The sequence below is a fragment of the Protopterus annectens genome, chromosome 3.part0 (genome assembly GCF_019279795.1).
Source record: "Protopterus annectens isolate FY-2018-M chromosome 3.part0, PAN1.0, whole genome shotgun sequence".
Lineage (NCBI taxonomy): Eukaryota > Metazoa > Chordata > Ceratodontiformes > Protopteridae > Protopterus > Protopterus annectens.
In genome coordinates, this window is record NC_056731.1 from 1,020,794,556 (window position 1) to 1,020,815,758 (window position 21,203).

The window sequence follows — 21,203 nt, forward strand, 5'->3', positions numbered from 1 at the left end:
TACAGATGGGGGGACAGAGGGGTGAAGTTTTCACTGAATCTGTCAGCCAGCAAGTTTGCTATATCTACGGCATTTGTATATGTTGTGTCCTTGACCTCCAGTTTGGAACAGATCTGGGTGATTCCTTAGAAGCTGCAGACATGTGAAGAAGGCCTTATGATTGTCTCTAGTAGATGTGGCCAATTTGGACTTGAAGTTTGCTTTGGAGGATTTCACTTGTGCTCTTATTTGTTTGTTCAGGCTAAGGAGACATTGCTTTCAACTGGGCACCTGCCCCTTCTTGGTCTTGGACTGCAATTGTTTTCTTTTGTTATAGAGTTTATTTATTGCAGATGTCCACAGATAGGGTTAGTTTTCCTTGCGTAGGATGATTTAGTCCTGTCTGGTATACCTGACTCCATGCATCTATATAAATGCTCATATACTGTTTTGGTGCAGTTTTGGATATTGGTGCCAATTCCTACAGAGGGGGAGGGGGCTGTGAAGCTGTTTATACCATCCCTCAGGAGGCAATAATCAGCTATGGAGAAGTTTTTATACCTGACCCTAGCTGGGTGTGGAGGGTGAGGGAGATGGTACCTTCAAAAGTGACCACTTTATGGTCAGATCTTACCAGGGAGGATGATACTGTAGCGATACTGCAGTGGTTACTCATGTTGGTTAATATCAAGTCCAAGACATTATCACCTCTTGTGGGAGTATCGACTAGCTATTCCAAGGTGTTTGCATTGACAAAATTGAGGAATCCTTGGGCATTTGTGTTCTGGCATGAGTAGTCCTTCCAATCTATATTTGGGTAGTTAAAGTCACCCAGGATCAGGGTAAAGGGTTGAATCTTGATAGATTCGAACATGTCCAGATAGGTGGATTGGGCATCTTGAGTCAGATTTGGGGGCTGGTAGCTAGCTATGATTTGAATAGGGGTCTTGTTAATTATTAAATTCACCTGGAGTGTCAACTGTGTATCCTACTACTTGACCAGCCCGGTGGTGTGTATGTCTTTAATATATATTAAAACTTCACCTCCTTTGGCTTTACTGCCCACAGGTTCAGGTCTGAATGTATGATAGGATGAGTAACCATGTAAGGCTGGGGTGCTCTCCCCAGCTTTGAACCAGGTTTCTGTGACTGCACAGATGTCAACATTTTCCAGGGTTAAGAATGCTTGCAATGAGTGCAGTTTCATGTTTAGACTCCTAGCATTTAGCAGCATGACCTTTAATTTGTGTTTTGTTGAAATTCTTATGTTGGTAGTTTTTATCTCACAACTTTTCCTAAAAAAGGCACTATGGGGGAGAAGCCCTGGTGAGACAGATGCAGGCCATCTCTGGCAAATCATTGTGGTCTGTCAATCATATCTTCCCAAACTGTCAGGTACTGGATCCCCCTGGAATGACACTAGAAATTAAGCGAGTTGTTAAAGTCAATCATTTTCTGTTTGTATTGAGGCATCATTCTGGGTGATGATAGAATGCTGCTTATAGATAGAGACATACCAGCCTGGGACACATACTCAGTGAGCTCAATTATGTCTCTCTTCATATAGTTCAACAAGGTATGTCTCAATCATTCACACCAACAAGAACTATGACAGAGTCATATCAGTACCTGTTGTTGAGAGACTTGAGTGTGTATGTGATATGGTGGATTCAGGTACCTGATAGACAACTAACAATGACTTTCTCCTTATCCAGCCTGGTGAGAGGCATATGTGTTTGTCTCACAATGGAGTCTCCTATGACTAATACGTTGGATTTATAGTTAAGCCTTAGAGGCTGTGAGGCACAGGTGTGTGGAATATGCATTGTATGTGGTATGAAGGGCTGTGGAGATCACATGTGTTTTTGCCTCAGAGGTCTCCTTTGTTTGGGTATGTTTATGTTGAGGACCTTTGCATATGCATATGTGGGTGCATGTTGTGTAGGTGTGGGTGTGTTTGAGGTGTATTGATTGTGTTGACAACCTTCTCGGTGCCAGATATACTGGCTTGAGAGGGAGAGAGCATGGACTCTAGGTTTCTAATGTAATTTCATCTCTCATAAATTGTGCTCCTAGGTGGTAGTAGTTGAGGGCTGTCCATGTACATGATGCAGTTGCTACACTGTCTCAGGATGCTCATATCAACCAGAGTGGCAGGAGAAACTGTAAGAAATTGTCCATCCATATCTGTTAGAATCTGGGGGAGAAAGGCCAGGGAGAGCTAAGGTGTGGGCCTAAAGCCCAAGTGCTTAAACCAAAACTAAAAGGCTTAGAATAACACTTACAGTTTAGACAAGCTATAAACAAGGAGTACTAAATACAACAGAAGAGATGCAGTTGAACACTTTAGAGAACAAGCAGCAAGTAGCAGAAACAATCAAGATGAAGTAGTAGTAGAAAGAAACAGAAATACAGAAAAATATAAGCAGCTGAATAAAGTTTTTTTTTTTTTTTTTTTTTTTTAAAGTGGAAAGGGGAGAGGAGGAACAGAAGATAATTCAAGGACTTAGGGGTTTGGCCTTCCTAAATGATCTCTGTATTAGGTAGAATGAGCTAATGAGATGGGACTTGGAGAAGTATCCCCGATCAAATTTACAGTAGGGACGGGCAACTGCAAAAGCCTCCAACAAAATTCAGCCACAGGACAGCAAATATATAAACGCAGACACAAATAAGTAAATAATTTAGTGAAGCAAAAATAAAGACAGTGCTGTACTGTTAAGAAACACTGAACAGTTAGATAAAGTGCAAAATATATTTATCAGCTCTGTATTTCTATATTGTTTGAGAAGCTGAAGTTGAAAAAGAAACTCAATCAAGTATGACTTGGAATGAACACAATGCAAGACGGGATATGCTAAATAGAAAAGATGCATTAAAAGCTGACAAGATGAAGGGGGCATGGTGGTGTAACTGTTATGATACTGAAGCTGCATTTACTGAGTTAAAAATCACATGGAATAACTGCCAGAGGCAGCCACAGCTCAGTGTGAATAAGGAACTCAATCAAATCATGAAAGCAGGACAATGGAAGTATAGGGTGGACAGAAATTATAACAAATGGATGCCTATTGCTGTTATTTGTTATACTTTGGTGCAAAATGTACAGTTTTGAAATTTTCAGGAGGTAGTGAATAAACAGGAATGGAGCTGTACTTGTTTCAAAATGGAGTGAATTTATTGGTTATTATTTAGTAATTTATTTTGATACAAGAAATGAAGCAGACAGGAAAATGTTCGAAAGTCATGACGATTGTTTATCCAGTACATTAGAAAATCAGCTTTGCAGCCGTATATGGTCAGAAGCTAGGCCATCAGTAAGTTTGAAATGTAAAATAAAAAAAAGCACAGTGGATGGCCATAAATATGAGGTGAATAAGGATAGTAAAATTGAATAGGATATTATAAGTTATAGAGTACAAAAATTGTGGACTCTGCTATGGCAGCACAGCTGGAAATACATTCAAAATCCCTGAGGCTTTAGATGACAGAGAGAGGAAATATACTAATTATATGGGGTTGTAAATGGCTCAGGAGTGAAATAAAAGTTTAAAACATGTTTCAATTGATTCCTGGGATGACAAAAGGTTAGTTTACCCAATTAAAATATAAAGAGTGCATGTTTCTTTAAAAATATAGTCACTCCACATGTGATCTGTTTGCATGAGATGCACATATGAACAGGCAGGCAGCATATAAGAGCTGCAGGTGCAGGTGGTTTCATTTTTTCCATTGTCAAAAATAAAGTTAAGATCAGTACCATTTCAAAGAGGATTTAATTTAAATATTGAAGAGAAACCTGCATATCCAGGTGGTTGATATAATAACCTAAAATGTCTGATGATAGTATATAGTTCCACTAGTGTATGTATTTTTATTTATTTCCCATTTGCTTTCGGGATACAATACTGACCCAGATAAACCATTTTTAGGTGCAGCCGAGATTACAATGCAATCCAAATATAAAATCTGATAAAATAGACAAGTTAAGAATTACCAAACAGTATCAAATTGTTTAGATAAGTTTAAGATACAATAGTCACTAGAAAGTTCTTAGTATGTAACACATACTGTGAGAAAGCATAAGTCCTAAGACTTTTCAAACACTAAGATATCAGGAGAAACATTTCATATGCTATAGGTGGTATTCATAGTCAGGGGTTGCACAAGTTTGTAGCATGCATTTGAGTACAGTGCAGCTAAGCAGATATGCAAATAAGGTCAGCATAATGTAGCTGCATTGAATATGGAAATGTGAAGCAATTTTCTGTAAGCATGCCCATTTTTTGGAGATGTGTAAGTTGTACAGAGTTCATCTTTTTGTATGTGTGGAGTATTTAGTGGAATTGTAAATGGTATCAGTCTTGGCATATCATGGTCAAGCTTGGCTGAGCACAGTCAAGCTGAAAGCATTATAGCAAAGTAGCAGACTATAGCAACTAGATTTTTTTTTAAAGTAAAGAGGTTAGAATTTTTTCATATGTGTTACCCTTTTGTGGATACCCTGATGGTTTAATTAAATAGAAAGGGGTGACCAGACAGATTGAAAAATAGGAAGACAAAACAAAGAGGTGAACACAGAAGGGAACCATAAGGAGGATTTGCACTGGAGGAGCTGGTTTGAGAATGGGTACTAAGTTTTTTGGGGATAGACCCTCATTTTTTTTTTTGTAAGAGGGCAGTGTGGGTGGGAAATAGGGAAGTGAGTGAAGGAGAAATGGTAAGAGAAAAAAGGCTGAGCAAGTCACAGATCCTCAAACTCCTCCACTGCCAGATGATGTTTCAGTGGAAGTCCATGATGTTAAAGTGGTTAAAACCTATACTGGAGTGGTGGTCAGCATCAGTTGGGTGAGCATGTCATCTACATGGCTGAATTCTCATGTCCACTATCTCTACCAGTACATCCTCAACCAAGCTCCAAACCTCCCGATCAGTGAGGATTTCCAGACTACCATGTGCCCAAGTGCCTGTATGAACGGTGCCTCAACTTTGACCTTGTTAGGATGTCCCTGGACGGTCAGAGAGTGATCTCTCCTTAGCCTGGGAGGTGCACAACTGGTCTGCTTCTGAGGGATTTGAACCTGTATAGAAGAAAAATAAAATAGGAGAGAAGCAAAACAACAAAAAAAGGCATAAGCCTTATAAGAAAAAAAAAAAGGTGGGGAGAAACAAAACAGAAAAAACACAGTTAACGCAGTTTTATTTCATAACATGCAGCAGCATTACTGATATTTGAACACTACTAATCATTACTTTCACATTTACAGAGTTACCTGTATAGATTACTATTTTCACATTCTTTACTGACATTTTCACTTATTACTTTAAGCTGTTGGTACAGTGATAGCGTTGTTGCCTCACAGCAAGAGGTTCTCCTGTTCAATTCTCAGCTGGAGTGCCTTCAGTGTGGAGTGTGCATGTCCACCCCATGGTCGAGTGACCTCTGAAAGACATGCATGAATGGGTGTGCCTTCGCTGAAAGTTGGGCGTCGGGCTGTCACCTCGGCACCATAAAAATCTTCTGCCAATCATTAGCGGACCGGAGTTCCGCTGTGGTGATCCCTAACTGGGAAAAGCCGAAACGGCAAACAACAACTTTAAGCTGTTAACACACAGCAGTATTTTGTCTCTGTCATGAACAGATGAATGTCTGATTACATAAATGCTATTCCTACTTTTTATACATTTCAGAATGTTACCTGAAGTACATATTTGCAGGTATAGATATCTGACTGTTGAAGTACTTGTATTTGTACAATTTTCTCCACCACTTTTGTATGTTACATATATGTATGTATATATATATATATATATATATATATATATATATATATATATATATATATGTATATATGGATTCACTTTAAAAGATTGAAATACTGAACTATCAAAATTCAGTATTTCGAGCCCATAAAGTGGAATCCTGAGAAAAGCGAAAGCTCAGAAGCAGGAAATTCAAAATCTTGAATACCAAAGGTTTCGAATTTCATGCTTCTGAGGTTTCGCTGTGGTTATGGATTCAGGTAAGTGTGTGTGTGTTAAGGGTTTTGGGTAGGGTCTGTGGTGTGTGTCAGTGTGTTTTGTTGCTGTGATGTGTGTGTGTGAGGAGAATGTAGCTTGTGTGGTGGTGTTTTGTGTGTGTTTGTATGCAGTGCGACCTCAGAGTGAGAATATTTCAGTATGGGGGGTGTCGGGGCCACAGCCCCCAACATGGGGGTGCAGGGGTGCTTGCCCCATGCTTTTATGAAGTAGAGAGCTTGTGTTTTTGTGTGGGGAGGAAGGTGTGTGCATGTGGAGTAGAAGTGCGAAATTCAAAATTTCTGGTGTGCGAGATTTTGAATTTTGCGGTTCTGTGTTTTAGTGGTTTTAATTTTTTTGACTTTATAGCTTCAAAATACTGAATTTCGATATTCCAGTATTTCGATGGTATAAAGTGAATCCATATGTGTGTACATATATATATATATATATATATATATATATATATATATATATATATATATACACACACACACACACACACACACACACACACACACACACACAGAGCTATAGCTATATATGGATTAAAAATTATACTTACTGCAGAACCCTGGCCTTCTCACCCTAACCTGGTCAACTCACTCAGCCAGCTGGTTATCATTACCCTTTTGCAAGTTATCATACCTGTGATGGCATTGTTGACCTGAGTGGGTTATACCTGCCACGGTTGACAGGTGGTCACCCAACTCCTGACAGATATCTATTTTCTTCCACTTACTGGTACAAGTGTATGCATGGATCTCTTCTCTAGGTATGAGTCATGCAGAATATAGAGCATGATTACAGTCTCTTTCTCAGATCAGCCAGGACAGCAGTCTAGTGCCTTCGCAGGTGCGGCCATCCTTTGAAGAGCCAGAACCAGAATGAGGAAAGTATGGTGAAGGCTGCATTAAGCAGGATTAGAACCACTGCCTTTTGTGTGTGCCATCACCTTGACCAAACCCTTTTTTACTAGCATGATCATTAGACTAGATGTTGATAACACTGACAGGTTTTGTGTAACCAAAACTGCTTTGTGTCACACTTTTTTCTTAAAGTGAAACACTTACCAGATTGTAGAATTACTAATGGATTATTTCTAAGTTTATCTTTAATAATAACTGCTGCCAGTAATACTTCTTCATAACATTTAACTTTTCTTCTTATCTTTGAGTTTAGCAGCATTTTCTTTCATGCAGTAATGTCAGACTTATTCCTTTTATATCACTTTTTAAAAGTGGTGGAGAAAGAAATGTCAACACTAATGTGATGCAGTATTTCTAGAACGTTTTAGAACTTTTTGATATATGTCACTTGTTAGGGTGTGGTATACAGACTTGGATGGCCAGGTTTAACCTTCACATTCATTACAACCTGACATTCAGATGACTACATGTTGAATTTTGGTGTATATCCTTATATTAGCTAGTTTTGACCAAGCAGCTCATGTCCACAAACAGCTTGGTATTCCTGCAGACTGCTACCAAGTTCGCAAACATGTGCAACGTGTCCATGGCTTTTCTATTTTGTTCATGTAGCGTGTCATGCATGTTCACAATCAGCAAAAATCTGGAATATGCTGATGTATTTCGTAGCACATTTGCATTATACTTTGATTCATACAGACGCATATAAATTAGCCTAATTTGCATAATAACTGTAAATCAGCCCGAAATGATGCTGCAAGGTTGAGTTTCACCATATTGATTCACAAATAGCTGACATAGTTGGAAAATTATTTAGAATAACTCAGACATCAAAAAGTAAGAAAAGATTTATAAAGTAATTGTTATTAACGGGCCAATTAACAGTTGCTGTCATGATATTTAAACTGGTTAATTATGGAGAAGTGCTTGCAAGTTGTTTGACATGTGGTGCTGCTCACTGAAATTGTTATAAGTGAACAACACATCATTACAGAACTTTGGTATTGTCCATACATCTGAGAATGTGTTATTCCAGCTGAGAATGTGTACTGTGCAGAAGACAGGAATACAGATGTCTAGTGAAAGCGTTGTTTTTCTAGTGTCAGTGAGGGAGGAATAACTGACAATTACAGACAGTATTGTATTTTAATGTAGGTGTAATTACTTTCTCCAGTACTGAATAAGTTGAAGTTGTGATGTACTCTGAAATCACATTTGCTTATTGATGTATTTGTGTTGGTGGCAGTAATAGTAGGCCAGTGGATTACAGTTTAACTGTTGATGACATGCAGACAGTACTGTGGCAAGTGTCTGACAGTAGTCCTTTTATTTATTTATTTTTCCTGAATAGTACAGATGGAGATTAATAGATCTAGCCATAGAGATTATAACTTTAGCTATGAGCAAAATTGTATACTCATGGCAACACTTAGGACATATGGCAAACTCCTGTTTGGTAAAGGGAGGCCCAAACAATCCGAGAGGAGCAAAGCCTGGAGATGAGTAGTTGCTGAAATCAATGTAACTGGAGGCTGAAACAGATCACTGGCACAGTTCAAGGAAAGGGCAATGCTAGAAGCAAGGCAAGACGGAATGCACTTTCCAGGACAACTATGTAGGGGGCTGAGAATCTTATTAAATTAACATCAAATGATGAATATCTTCTGTCCATCTATGGATATGACTATGATACAGAAGATGGTGCAACTGGAATATTTCAAGGTGGCATGGACACTGTTCCAACAAACCAAAGTCTGCAGCAGCCTTTGCATTTATCAGGTCCTGAAGGTTGGTTTAAAGTGTACACTTTTTAAATATTTAAAATTGGATGGTGACAAAGAGTGTTGCAATTAAAGACATCACAAATCATTATTATTAGGTCAGCCTTGTACATCAGCAGCTAATGAAAATGAAGGCAGACTACATGGTAGGTGTCTCACTATCCCATGTAATTATGCTACACTGCATGCTGTTGCAGTATTATTAATGTGTTGTAATGATTTATTTTACAGAGTCAGCATCAGAAACAAACAATTCAACCATACCAATAAATATTGATGAATTCAGCAGTAGAATGGGTGTTGCTGATAATGATGGTGGTGATGATGATGATGATGATGTAGTTGTATTTCCAGGCTCCCTGGTGGAAATGGCTGCTAGTCTCCCAGTGTAATGCCGCTCTCTCACCTCACAACATGTTAGCAACTCTACAGAAACTGACACCAGGTCAAACACAAGCTGACATTTCACGCACTCTTATACAACAGGACCAAACCTGCATAACTGCACTAATGTCGCCACTTGCAGAAGAACCGTTTGAGAATGAAGGCAGGCAGTCTGTGGCCGCATTGCCCACAGTGTCAACATTACAAAGAGCTGACTGGCACATAAATTATTTAAGATACCTCAGGAAACAAGTAAAGCATTGGCTGCACAATAGGAATTGTGCTGTGACATAGTTAGGGCTCAAATCAGTGCAGCAGAGAGTCAGCTAGAAATGGTTAGATTCCTCCAGATTATGCATGAAGATTTCCAACATGGGCATCAGGTGCAGCCTCTATTCATACACTGATTTGGACATACTCGAGTTAAACTGGATTCAGCTTTATCAGGGGAAGGGGAAAGGGGACTGTCCAGACACGTGGGGGAAGATCACATGATGATAACACTGGCTGTCAAAACAATAATGTCAGCACTCACAGTGAGCAACCACAACACAATTTTCACAGGCCATGTCAATGGTCATATACACCTAAGACAACCTCATGTTCCAGATCGGGGTCATGGTCATGAAGCACTGTCAGTTCACTGACAGGAGGATCAGTGTCTTCCTCTAGATCACACTGTCACACAAACTCATCTTATAGTTGTCATGATTTATTTGGAGGTGGGGTATTGGGTTGCCATATTTGCAGTGTTATTCCCTTTTCAACTATTAGTATCATCATATTCTGAAATTGCTATCTTGTACATTTGTGCTTGAATGGAATTGTGTTGTAGGAAGGAGGGAAGTCTATGTACATCTGTTAAGTACATAACATTGGGCTAAAAGGTCATGATACATGCATTACCATTTAGTATGTGTACAGTTACGTAAGAAATCACAACAGCAATGAGCCAATATTACCAGGCCCACTACATCATACAGAAATGGTACATTGAAATTATCCTCTTGCCATATATACTTAACTACTGCCAGTACACCCTCATCACTGTACACATGAAGAAAGATTCTGACCTCATAAAAATTTGTAATGACAGTAAGAAAGAAATATGATAAGTGCAAAATAATTCTTTACAGAGAAACTGCAAATGAAAGTTACATTTTTCACTGCTGCCAGTACCACCTTCTACTGTATATTAAATAAATAATTAAACAAAAACTGTTATGAAATAAAGCATGTACAACTGTTGATTTGCTTATTGATATGCTGCCTTTCAGCATCACAGCATTGGAATCAGTGAGCACTCAGGTAAATGGCTAGTAATAAAAATCGGTTCCCTATTAGAAGACCAAAGACGCATTCTTTCAAATGCGTCTTGGCCAAACTCAAAAGCCTGAAATGGCAAAATATCGAAATGGCTTTTTGAATTCTTTCCCTGGGAAAGAATTTGCTTGGCCGCTTCGTTACTTTGCCATTTTTGGCACTGTAGTGCAATCTTGGAGTTGGTATATTTAAATGGGGGGTGTGGGGGGGTGAAGCCCCCTATTTAACGTAATGTTTAAAGTGTTTTTTTTTGTTTTGTTTTTGTTGGAACAACAATTTTTTTCCCTAGGAAAAAAATTGCTGTTCTGACAGTTCGAAATTGTAAGCTTCCGCTTACATAGGGTCGATTAATCACTGTTCGCTTTTTTAAGCATTGTTGATCTAATACAGACCCTAAAAATCTATTATAAGATGAGAGACAATGCCAGATGAATAATGAAAGTAGACAATGCATCACACAGCATTGCCCACAGGTATCATTGCATACATCATGTTTTTTATCCAAAAAGGAAACACTAACTTGAATGTCCTGGTCCTTCTGGTCTAGATGCCTACACTTAATCTATGCCATGCATGAGCCTGCAGCATGGGGTCCCTTACTACTGCTGTTGGCTAGTCATCACTAGCCATAGTGGGACTATAACTGTGAGCTGCAGTGATAGCATGGCCGAATTCACTGCCAGACCAGTTCATAATCATATTATTTAGAATGCAATACACAGTAGCGGTGTCATATTGCAGGGCACCCCACAGACTCATCCAGGCACCTGAAATGGCTCTTCAAGAGGCCAAACACCCTCTCAATCACAGTACAGTCTTGGGACAGAGATATGTTATATTTTTCCTATGCAGCTCCAGGTGGATTTCTCATTGGAGTCATGCGCCATGGCATCCTCTTAAGAAAAAAAAGAGAGAGAAAGGGTAGGGGCAACAAAATCAAATAAGAAAATACAGATTACTATACAGCAATTACATTTAACACAAATAACTATTTACTTTAAAAAATAGAAGCATTCTCAGCTTACCAGCAAGATGAGTACTGGGAATTCTACTGTGCAGGAGGAGACAGTAGAGTGAGCTACTGAGCCAGTTGTGGGAATCAGGGTTGGGAGGGTGGCCTAATGGTTAAGGTGTTTGCCTTACAAACACAAGGTGCAGGGTTTGAGTCTCACAAGGGATAATTGGCTAGGCTTAAAATGGCTTGCAAGAGCATTTAGCTTAGTACTAATCTATGAACCTATGAACAGCCAGGATGCTGGGCAGAGACCTTGGTGATGTACCCACATGCATCACACACTACCTAGCAAATGATGGAACTGAAGCCCTTCCTACTGCAGTACTGCTCACCCTGTGGACAAATAGGGGCTCTCATTGTGACTTCAGTGCGATCTGTTCCACAAAGTACCTCAGGAAAATGTGTCAACCCATAAAAGGCAGTCATAGTCCAACCTTGGCCCTGTGGTGAAACTTGGAGATGGGCGTACTGATCCATATGTGCCAAGATTACATCCATGAACGTCTTCAGTGTCCTCAAAGCAGAAGCCTGTGAGATACCCTGACTGTCTATGGAAAGTCCCCATAGCAAGTATAGTGATAGACATACATACTTTGGTTTCACAGGAATACGAAATCCATACAGTTTTCCAATGACCCTATGGGAGTCAAACTTGTCCACTAAGACCCTTATAATATCCCTGTCCACTCTAAAAATATAAAGGATTTTATGATTATCAAACTTATAATGAGTTATCCTTTGTTTATATTTCACCTTTCTTGGTGGGCAAGTGCCAGTGGGTGTAAGCAGTTTTGGACTGGCCAACACAGGAACTCTGACCTAGAAATACCAAAGCTCACCACAAGAAATAGCATTTTCACCAATTGCAAATCTGAAACATTTGACACAGCTTTTTCTTTTTATACTGCGTCTGCTACAAGCTTGGGAAAATGTGAAAAACTGACTATGAATTGCAAATGATACAAAATAGCATTAATTAGCATAAGAACATTTACTTCACTTCTCATTGCCATCTCATTATCTAGTCATTTGCATAACTACATTTGAGGACACCACAAATTGATGTAAATGGCCTCTATCATAGAGTCATGGTTCAGCTGCATCTGTTTGCTCTCACTGCCTTAAGCATTTGTGTTAGTGGCTATGAATACCGCCCTTAATCTTAATTATCAATAGAATGTACAGCATTTACAATTATTTACTGGAAAGAATAGAGGAGGTGGGAGGGGGAAAGAGTGGTAGGAGGACTGGCAGGAAAGGGAGGAAGTGAGGAAGTGGGAAGGGAATAGAGACGGCTGTAGGGAGATGAAAAAATGGAAGAGAGTATATATGTTGATCTCTTGGTGACCAATAAATATGCAGTGTGCATATGTGAGTTGTGAAGTCAGAGAAGCTGCATGGCATTAAATGATGTCAGCTTACATGTAGCTTTCTTTTGAAGGAATGGTTTTACCTGGCTTTATCCAGATGCAGAATTTAAGGTAGGTGTCTGTGAGTATATATGAAGTGTGATGGAGTTCAAGGTCTGTGTGTCTAATGCTGTGAAGCTATGATCATGGCTTTGCAATTTATTTTAGGGCATTAATAGATTCAGGGTGTCACTGATTTAATATCTAAAGTTGCAACTGATATTCCTTTTACTCAGTATACTAGCAAAAAAATATCCATGTTTTCATTTTCAGGCTAGAGGACAGTTATCCTTAGTGGGGACTTTGCAGTGGTGCTACAGTTCTGGTGCTAATGTGATACAGATATTAGTGGTCATGGCATGAAGGGAGTGTTTTTTTTCTTTGAGGCATTCACTGGAATGTAGGGCCATATTTAAGTTTTGCTAGGGAATTACCATTACCATTAGCTGCTCTGCTTTGCAGGGAAAGGAGTTGCACCTTTATTTATTTATTTTGGTGAGGACAGTGGTGAGTTTTCTTTCCCTTTTTCTTTATTTCTTTCTTTCTTTATTTGTTGATATGTTTCTGGAAGTTAAGCTCGTCATCTACCTGAATTTCTAGATATCAGAAGGTTCTTCTCATTTCAAGAGTTTCATTGCTGTATTTTTGTTTTCTGGCCATTTGTTGGGTCATACGTAATTTTTTTGTTTGGTGCTAGAGAACATTGATTTATTTTTTTGGGTGGGGGTAGTATAAATTTATTACTAGTAAATGAGGTGACTGTTAGATTGGAGACATCTACTTGTAAGTATTTCTTTTATGGAGATGATGTGATCTCAACACTGATTGATATACAATGTTTCTAAGAAGATTTAATAGGTATTGCAGGACGCTAGAACCTAATAACAATATAAGCATCAATCAAGAACCTAAATAGTTTTGAATTTCATGATACATGATGCTTTGTATGATGTCATTCTTATACATTTCTCAAGTTCCAAAACATATTCCCTTTTTCATTGTATATCAAACAGTAATGCCCACTTAACATGTTGTATTTCATTTATGGTTAAACAAATCAGAATAGTTATCTTTGTTTTAATGTAAGTTCGTCATTTTGTAATTAATACTTTGTCCATTGATTTCTTTTTGATTTTTCAGTAAAGAAATGTATCAGCCTTATTTAATACTGCTTTCTGTTCATGAGCATCACCAAAATGTTTGTCTGCCTAAAATAATTATTGGCCTGACACTGGCAACCTGTAAAACAAAAAGATTTAATACCTGCCTCCTGAAGTTATCTCTAGTTGGTAAATTCAGAAATGAAGAAGAGGAACCATGTTCTTTTCCTTTGTACATGGAGAGTTTTGAATGTATTTCTGATGAGAAGCACAGCTCTTAGTTTCTTATTTCCTGTTTTGTAATGACATCATCACACTCTAACAATATAGGTTGTTCTTCTCTCAAGTCTGACTGGTACCTTTTTTTAGCAAAGAAAGCTCTGATATACAATAATTTCTACTGTCTCCTCTCTAATTTTTGTCTCTAATAATCTTTTAGTGGCTTGGCTCCATGGTATACTCCATTTAGGTTCTGGCTCCTCATGCATCTCAATTCATGTATCACTTTGTTTCCCTAAGGCTTTCGAGTGCACTCATAGTTATTGTATCTTCTTATTTTATTTCTTCTACAGTGACCTCTGTCATCTTTAAATTTCTGAAGACTGTACAGAGTAGAGGAATTATGCTAGGATCATACACAAGTTTTCCTAAAGAGTGTGAGTACAAGCTGCCCTGAAACTAATCTATGGAATAGATTCCAAAAGAGTTGCTGTCAAAGTAAATTTGCCCTGATTCTGTAAGCCTTGCTCTCACTGCAAATGGGCCAGATTCTAAAAGACCTGCTGTCAGTGCAAGTGGTTACATACACTGACAGCAACTCCAGGATTAAATAAAATCAATGTAGGCTCCATGTAGAGCCTACACAGAACATATCTGTGTACATGGCCATAGTTTTTCCTCAGCAGCGTGCCATATATATTAATTATGGAGTGCTGCTGAGGAAGATCACAGTAACATGGATATTGATTCTGTGTAAGCAACACTTTACAGGCTGTCCCTTAATTGTGGACTATCCAGAAAAATTCTGGAAAGCTGGTAAGGACAGCACAATACCTTTTGGCCTGTTAACCTGGACTGAAAGATGTACAACAGATTTTACTTCATTAAATTGAAATTTAATTATGTTTTTTTTTACATTCATGTGCTTGTTTATGCAGTGTGGCACTTTGCTTTGCTATCCTTAGCTGTGCTAACATATACAGTAGACATCCACTAGACATCTAAAAATAGAAACCATATGTATTCAGTTGTTGTAGTTCTGCAGTGCGCAAACACATGCAGGGAAGCTGAGCTACACTTACAGGCACCTTTGTAGTATATCTGAACATATATGAGTTCCCTTCACTATTCCAGTGGCTAGGTAGGTTGAGTCATGACCTACAGTATACTAGGTCCCAGGTCTGAGTCCTGAGCAGTCATATTTTTTACATATATTGTTGTGAAAATGTGTCAGGTGACTGAAACATTGGTTTAGTTTAAATTAATAAATTGTTACATTTAGAAAATCTGCATGATGCTAAGCAGCATTTAAACACAATCAATGGTCTTTTCCAGTTTACACATTGCTAAGCTTCACTTAAACATGGGTTGTGCAAGTTTGCACAACACTAAACAACACAGCGTTTTTTTGAAAGTTATAGTATGATGTGTAAGGGCGGAAATGCAGCCTATATAAAGACCAATAGGCAGGAATTTCATATTCTTCTTTGGAGTCTTACCTTGGCTATGAATATCATTGTTGTAGGTGAGAGAGTGCACTTGTATGTGCAAAAGTGGGGAATGCAGGAGTCCTGGTAGAGCAATATGGACCCCTGCTGCTGGAGGGTGACTTTCAGGCTTCAGAGTGCAAGTCTGAGGACTGGGATCAATTGGTCAGGGACATAACCAGTGCTACTGATATCCCCCACACTGCTGAGTAGTGTTGTCATCACTACAATGACCCAAGGTGTAGGAATAGGGGTTATTTTGGACACCTTGGTCCAAGAGGCTAGAGCTGGGCACACCCCACAGATATGTAAGCATGTTTTCCAGTAATTTATAAATATACAAGCTGAATGTGTACAAAACATGTATACATAATGGTTTGCTTCTTTTACCACAGCTAGAGAAGAGATGGTTCTCAATGCCCAGTCCCCTGCATGGCGTTTGGGTAAGATGAGGTAATCATGTGGTAAGTAGAAAAATCATCAAAGTAATAACTTAATGCATAACTTAATAATACGATAAAGTAAATGCAGATTTTTCAGTCTTAACTGTTGGGTATGACATACCTAAGACATCTTGCATCTTTATTAATGTGTCACTGCCTACCTGAAATGGTAACGCAAGTTAAAGCAAGTAAGCATGCAGTACTGTATAGCATAGCTTCCAAACATGAGTTAATGTTATAGTGTACCCAAATTAACAGTCACTTTTCTGGTTTGCTCATTATCCGAAATATGCTGTAGGTTGCACTCAAAAAATGAACAGGGTATATAGGTTAACAGAAATCCTTGACAACTACCCATGGTCTACATGTCAGAGTTGAAGCAATTCTAAGCAATAGATTTTAAAAGGTGATGGTGCTTTGATAAGTAATGTTTTCAAATAAAGTGCTCACTATTCCTTTATTCACTGCTTGGGTGTTCCAGTCTGACACCAGTCAACTGTTAGATGTACATGAATACATAATGAACCAGCAAATGTCAGAAATTAATGTAGTGCAATACCCAGATTAAGGTTCAAACCTGCGTTTTGCTCATTTTGTCTGAAATATGCTGTAGATTGTACTCAGTAAATGAGCATGATATATGGGTAAGTTAACAGAAGTCCTGGACAGCTATCCATGTGTCTAAATGCCAGATCTGAAACAACATTATCAATAAAGTTTAAAAGGAGATGGTGCTTTGATAAGTAATTTTATTAAAAAAACTGTTCATTATTCTTCTATTCATTGCATGTATGTTCTAATCTGACACAAGCCAACTGATACATATCAACTACTAAATAATGCACCAACAAATTTCAGAAATAAATGTAGTAAAATAGCCAGATTAAGGGTCAAACTTGTGTTCATATAATTCTTACTTAAATATGCTGTAGATAGCACTCAGTGAATGAACAGGATATATGTTTAAGTTAACAGAAATCCTAGACAGCCATGCATGTGTGTAAATACAGATTGAAGTGACATTAAGCAATAAATTGTAAAAGGAGAAAGTGCCTTGATAAGTAATGGTTTCAAATTAAGTGTCTACCATGCCTGTATTCACTGCATGTGTGTTGTAATCAGACACCAGTCAACTGTCACATGAGAATATAGCAATAACCCACGCCTGGGTGTGGGTAATGCGGGATTTAACCACGGTTGGCGTGGTTTGGTGACCAAACAAAGACAACCGTGGTTAAATCCCGCATTACCCACACCCAGAAGTGGGTTATTGCTATTATGCAATGACATTATTTAAGAAAAGAAATAATTACTTTTCTTAAATAATGGCATTGTATAATGCCTCTTTGCTGCCCTTCCGCAGCTGTCTGGTATTCTGCAGCAGTTCTGATGTACTGCGCATGCCTACGCAGTACATCAGAGCTGTGGGCAAAAGCAACAGAGAACGCAAGATCTCCGTTGCTTTTTACTGTTTTGTTATGTTAAATGGGTTTAACATAGCGAGACAGCTTTAAAATAAGCAATGGAGATCTCCGTTACTTATTTTAAAGCTGTCTCGCTATGTTAAACCCATTTAATATAGCGAGACAGGTTTAAAAAAAAAGCAACGGAGATCGCAAGATCTCCGTTGCTTACTATGTGTCGCTATGTTAAAGCAGTTTAACATAGCGAGACAGCTTTAAAAAGCAACGGAGATCTGCGTTGCTTTTTTTAAACCTGTATCGCTATGTTAAACTCTTTTAACATAGCGAGACAGTGTTTATACTAACGGAAAAGTCCGGGCGACGGACCTTTTCCGTTAGTATATTGAGGGATTTACAATGGGCACGCTGGTTGGGCTGGCCAATCAGCGTGCACGTTTTAGAGGAGGAATTGTATAATGTATAAATAATGCACCAACAAATGTCAGAAATAAATGTAGTGCAATACCTAGATGAAGGGTCAAGCTTGAGTTCTGATCATTTTTTTTTTTTCCCAAAACATTTTAATTTTGTTTTGTTAATAAATGTGAAGAAATATACATGTCAAACATACAGTAAATATTATATCACAAATATTTACACTATATACAATCATATATGATAAAACATTTGTCTCATCCATGAAAACTTGTAAATATTTATGTAATAAATTTTCCAGTTTTTTGCCGTGGTATTGTTTTATGTGTTACATTAGATGGTCTGCAACAAATGGTCTGCATTTCATTTTTACATACATATTTTGCAAAAGTAATAAACTCAACAAACAACAGATCGTGTTTATTTTTCTAATTCGATGTAATAATCTATCTGGCTATTGCTAAAATTGTCCAGAGGACCACTAGCTGATATTTGGGTATTACATTTGGAGTAGGTACATTAAATAGAATCAGTGAATTAGTGATTTGACAATTATCAGACCACAAACCTTTTGTGAAGTGTCTGAAATCTCTCCAATATTGTGTAACAGTTTTACATTCAATGAATATATGAACCCAGTTAGCTTCCAGAAATTCACGCCACCTCCAGCATTTGCTTTCTTTACTCTTGGTTATGAGATCAATTTTATGTGGAGTATAGAAACTTCTATGAATACATTTCCAGGTATATAATTTCCAGTATAATGAAGATGAGGTGACATATATTGATTTTAATAACTTTTTCTTGTTTTCGTTAGACAAAGTTTCACCATTAATTCTCATAGATTAATTCCAAAATTCTGGGTTAAAATTAAGCAGATCTTCTCTTAAGATATTATATATGGATGATATGCTTAGTTTATATTCACTGCTCATTGATTCACACCATGTAAATAACTGTACCAACCTTGCTATAGTATCAACCTCTATTTTTTTTTTCAAAAAAATGTTTTTATTTTGAGTTTTCCAAACAAAGACCAAACAGCATCAACAATGTATTAATACACTGGATACAGAATTAAAGGTGAACAGTATTTATACTTCAACATGAAACAAAAATATTTACATCAGTACAGAAGTGCCATCAATTATTTTGTTGCATCCATGTATTGAGCTTGCCCTGTTATGGAGAAATCTTGTCATTATCTATATAAATGCTGGCAGTATAACATTGTGCATAAATGTTTGTGTCTTTATGATAATGTGGGTGGATTAAGCAAGCAGAGGTTGAATAGCTGTTATCATATTTTTAGATTCTTAACACTATTACTTTTTGCATCAGTTACCCATTTCTGAGCTAGCATGTGTTTAATTGCCATCTCTTTGAATTCAGTCCAACTGATGTTCATTCTATCCCCCCATTTGGATGCTATGTATAGTTTCATTAATAAAAATAATGTGATATGCATGGTCGCTTGATTATGGAATATTCCTGGGGTAGTGTGTATTCCTATGTAAGAGTTGCATTTTTATAGCCTTGTTTTTGCAGTTGGATTTTTAATGAGTTCCATAATTTAAATCCGCACTTGCAGCTCCAAAACATATGTGTTAGATCTGCTTCCTTTGACCTACAGTATGGACAGTTTGGTGAATTAGAATAATTAAATTTGTGTAATACTGAGGGGGTAAGATGGGCATTATTGTTGACCATGAGTTGTGTGTAAGCTAACTTTTTCAAAGGCAATGCTTTATGTGTTAATGTTAAAGCTTGATTTAATTGTTGTTTAGTTATTGATGAGTTAAGTCAGTAGTTAGAACTAAGTATATTGTCTTGGAATTTGATCTCTGTTATTAATTTGTATGTGTTGGTTATCATTTTTTCCCTGATAGCATTGTGTTCCATAGAGTTTCACAATTGGTTATATCCACATTGTTTAGATTGGTATTTTGAAGGTGTTTGGAACATACTTCTCTAATTTGTCTCAACATACTTGTGTACAATTTTGGTAAATTAAGTTGAGATCTCAAGTCTGTAATTGTATAGTTGTTGTAAGGGTAGAGATCCCAAATTCTGAAATCTTTTAATAAAGGGCAGTTGTTGAGATTTATAATTGAGTTGTTAATTTTTAATTTTTAAGTTTGGGTTATTATGGACTGGTTGAAATATGTCCATTGCTGACCCAAGATCTGTGAAGTGAACAACTCTTGAAGTATAATAATGAAGTGTTTTAGAGGGTCAATGATTTTATAAGCTGTTATATCTTTTGTGGTTAGAAAATGAAGAGCTCTAGGATTATTTTCTACAGATGTGATATAACTGTGATATATTTTCAGCCATATAGGAGACTATTTGTTGGTTGTTAAAAAGGCAACTTCTGCTATATTTAGCATTATGCTACTATATAGTTTAAAATCTGGTAAGTTTAAACCTCCTTTTAGCTTTGGTAGAGAGAGTTTTCGGTATGATATTCTTGTTATTTTAGGCTCTGAAATGAACCTGTCCAGGAACTCTTGTGTATTTGTTGGAAGAATTTATTATGTATTACCATTTGTGTGGTCATAGATGTATAAATAACTCTGGGGAGAATATTAATTTTGATTATTGAGACCTTGGATAGGAATGGTATTTTGAGATTGTTCCATCTGTTGCAGTCTAGCATTATCATATTCCATTTATTCAGAATAGTATTCTGATAAAAATCTTTTTTGTTTTGGAAAAATGTAATCCCAAAATATTTGGTTAAGTCTTTTATTTTAATTGTGTCTAAAAGTGGGATCAATGATAATAGTTTGGGAGGATTTAAGGGGAAAAATATATACATATATATATATATATATATATATATATATATATATATATATATATAAATATATATATATAATTTTTTTTTAAATTAAGTTTGTAATTAGATATAGTAAAACGCAACGAAACCCACAGCGTTTGCAGGTGCTATTAATCAGAGTGGTGTAATCCAAACGGAAACGAAAAAGATGTATAAAATCTCTGTTTATTCAAAAAACAAGAACTCCAGATAAGCGCTTTCGCATTGCTGCTTCATCAGATCTCAGGAAAAACTTCAAAGAATTCACTGCATTAAATACTCTAACAATTAATCAATCAAGGACGAACAGTATAGAATCCATCAGCATTTCAAAGGGCAATGCTCTTGTGATATAAAAAGTGTTAAGCAGTGTATACACTCATCAAAGTAAAACAACAATGAGCCTTACAAACTATTAAAAAATTGTATGCATATACAATCAATAAAACTGCATAAA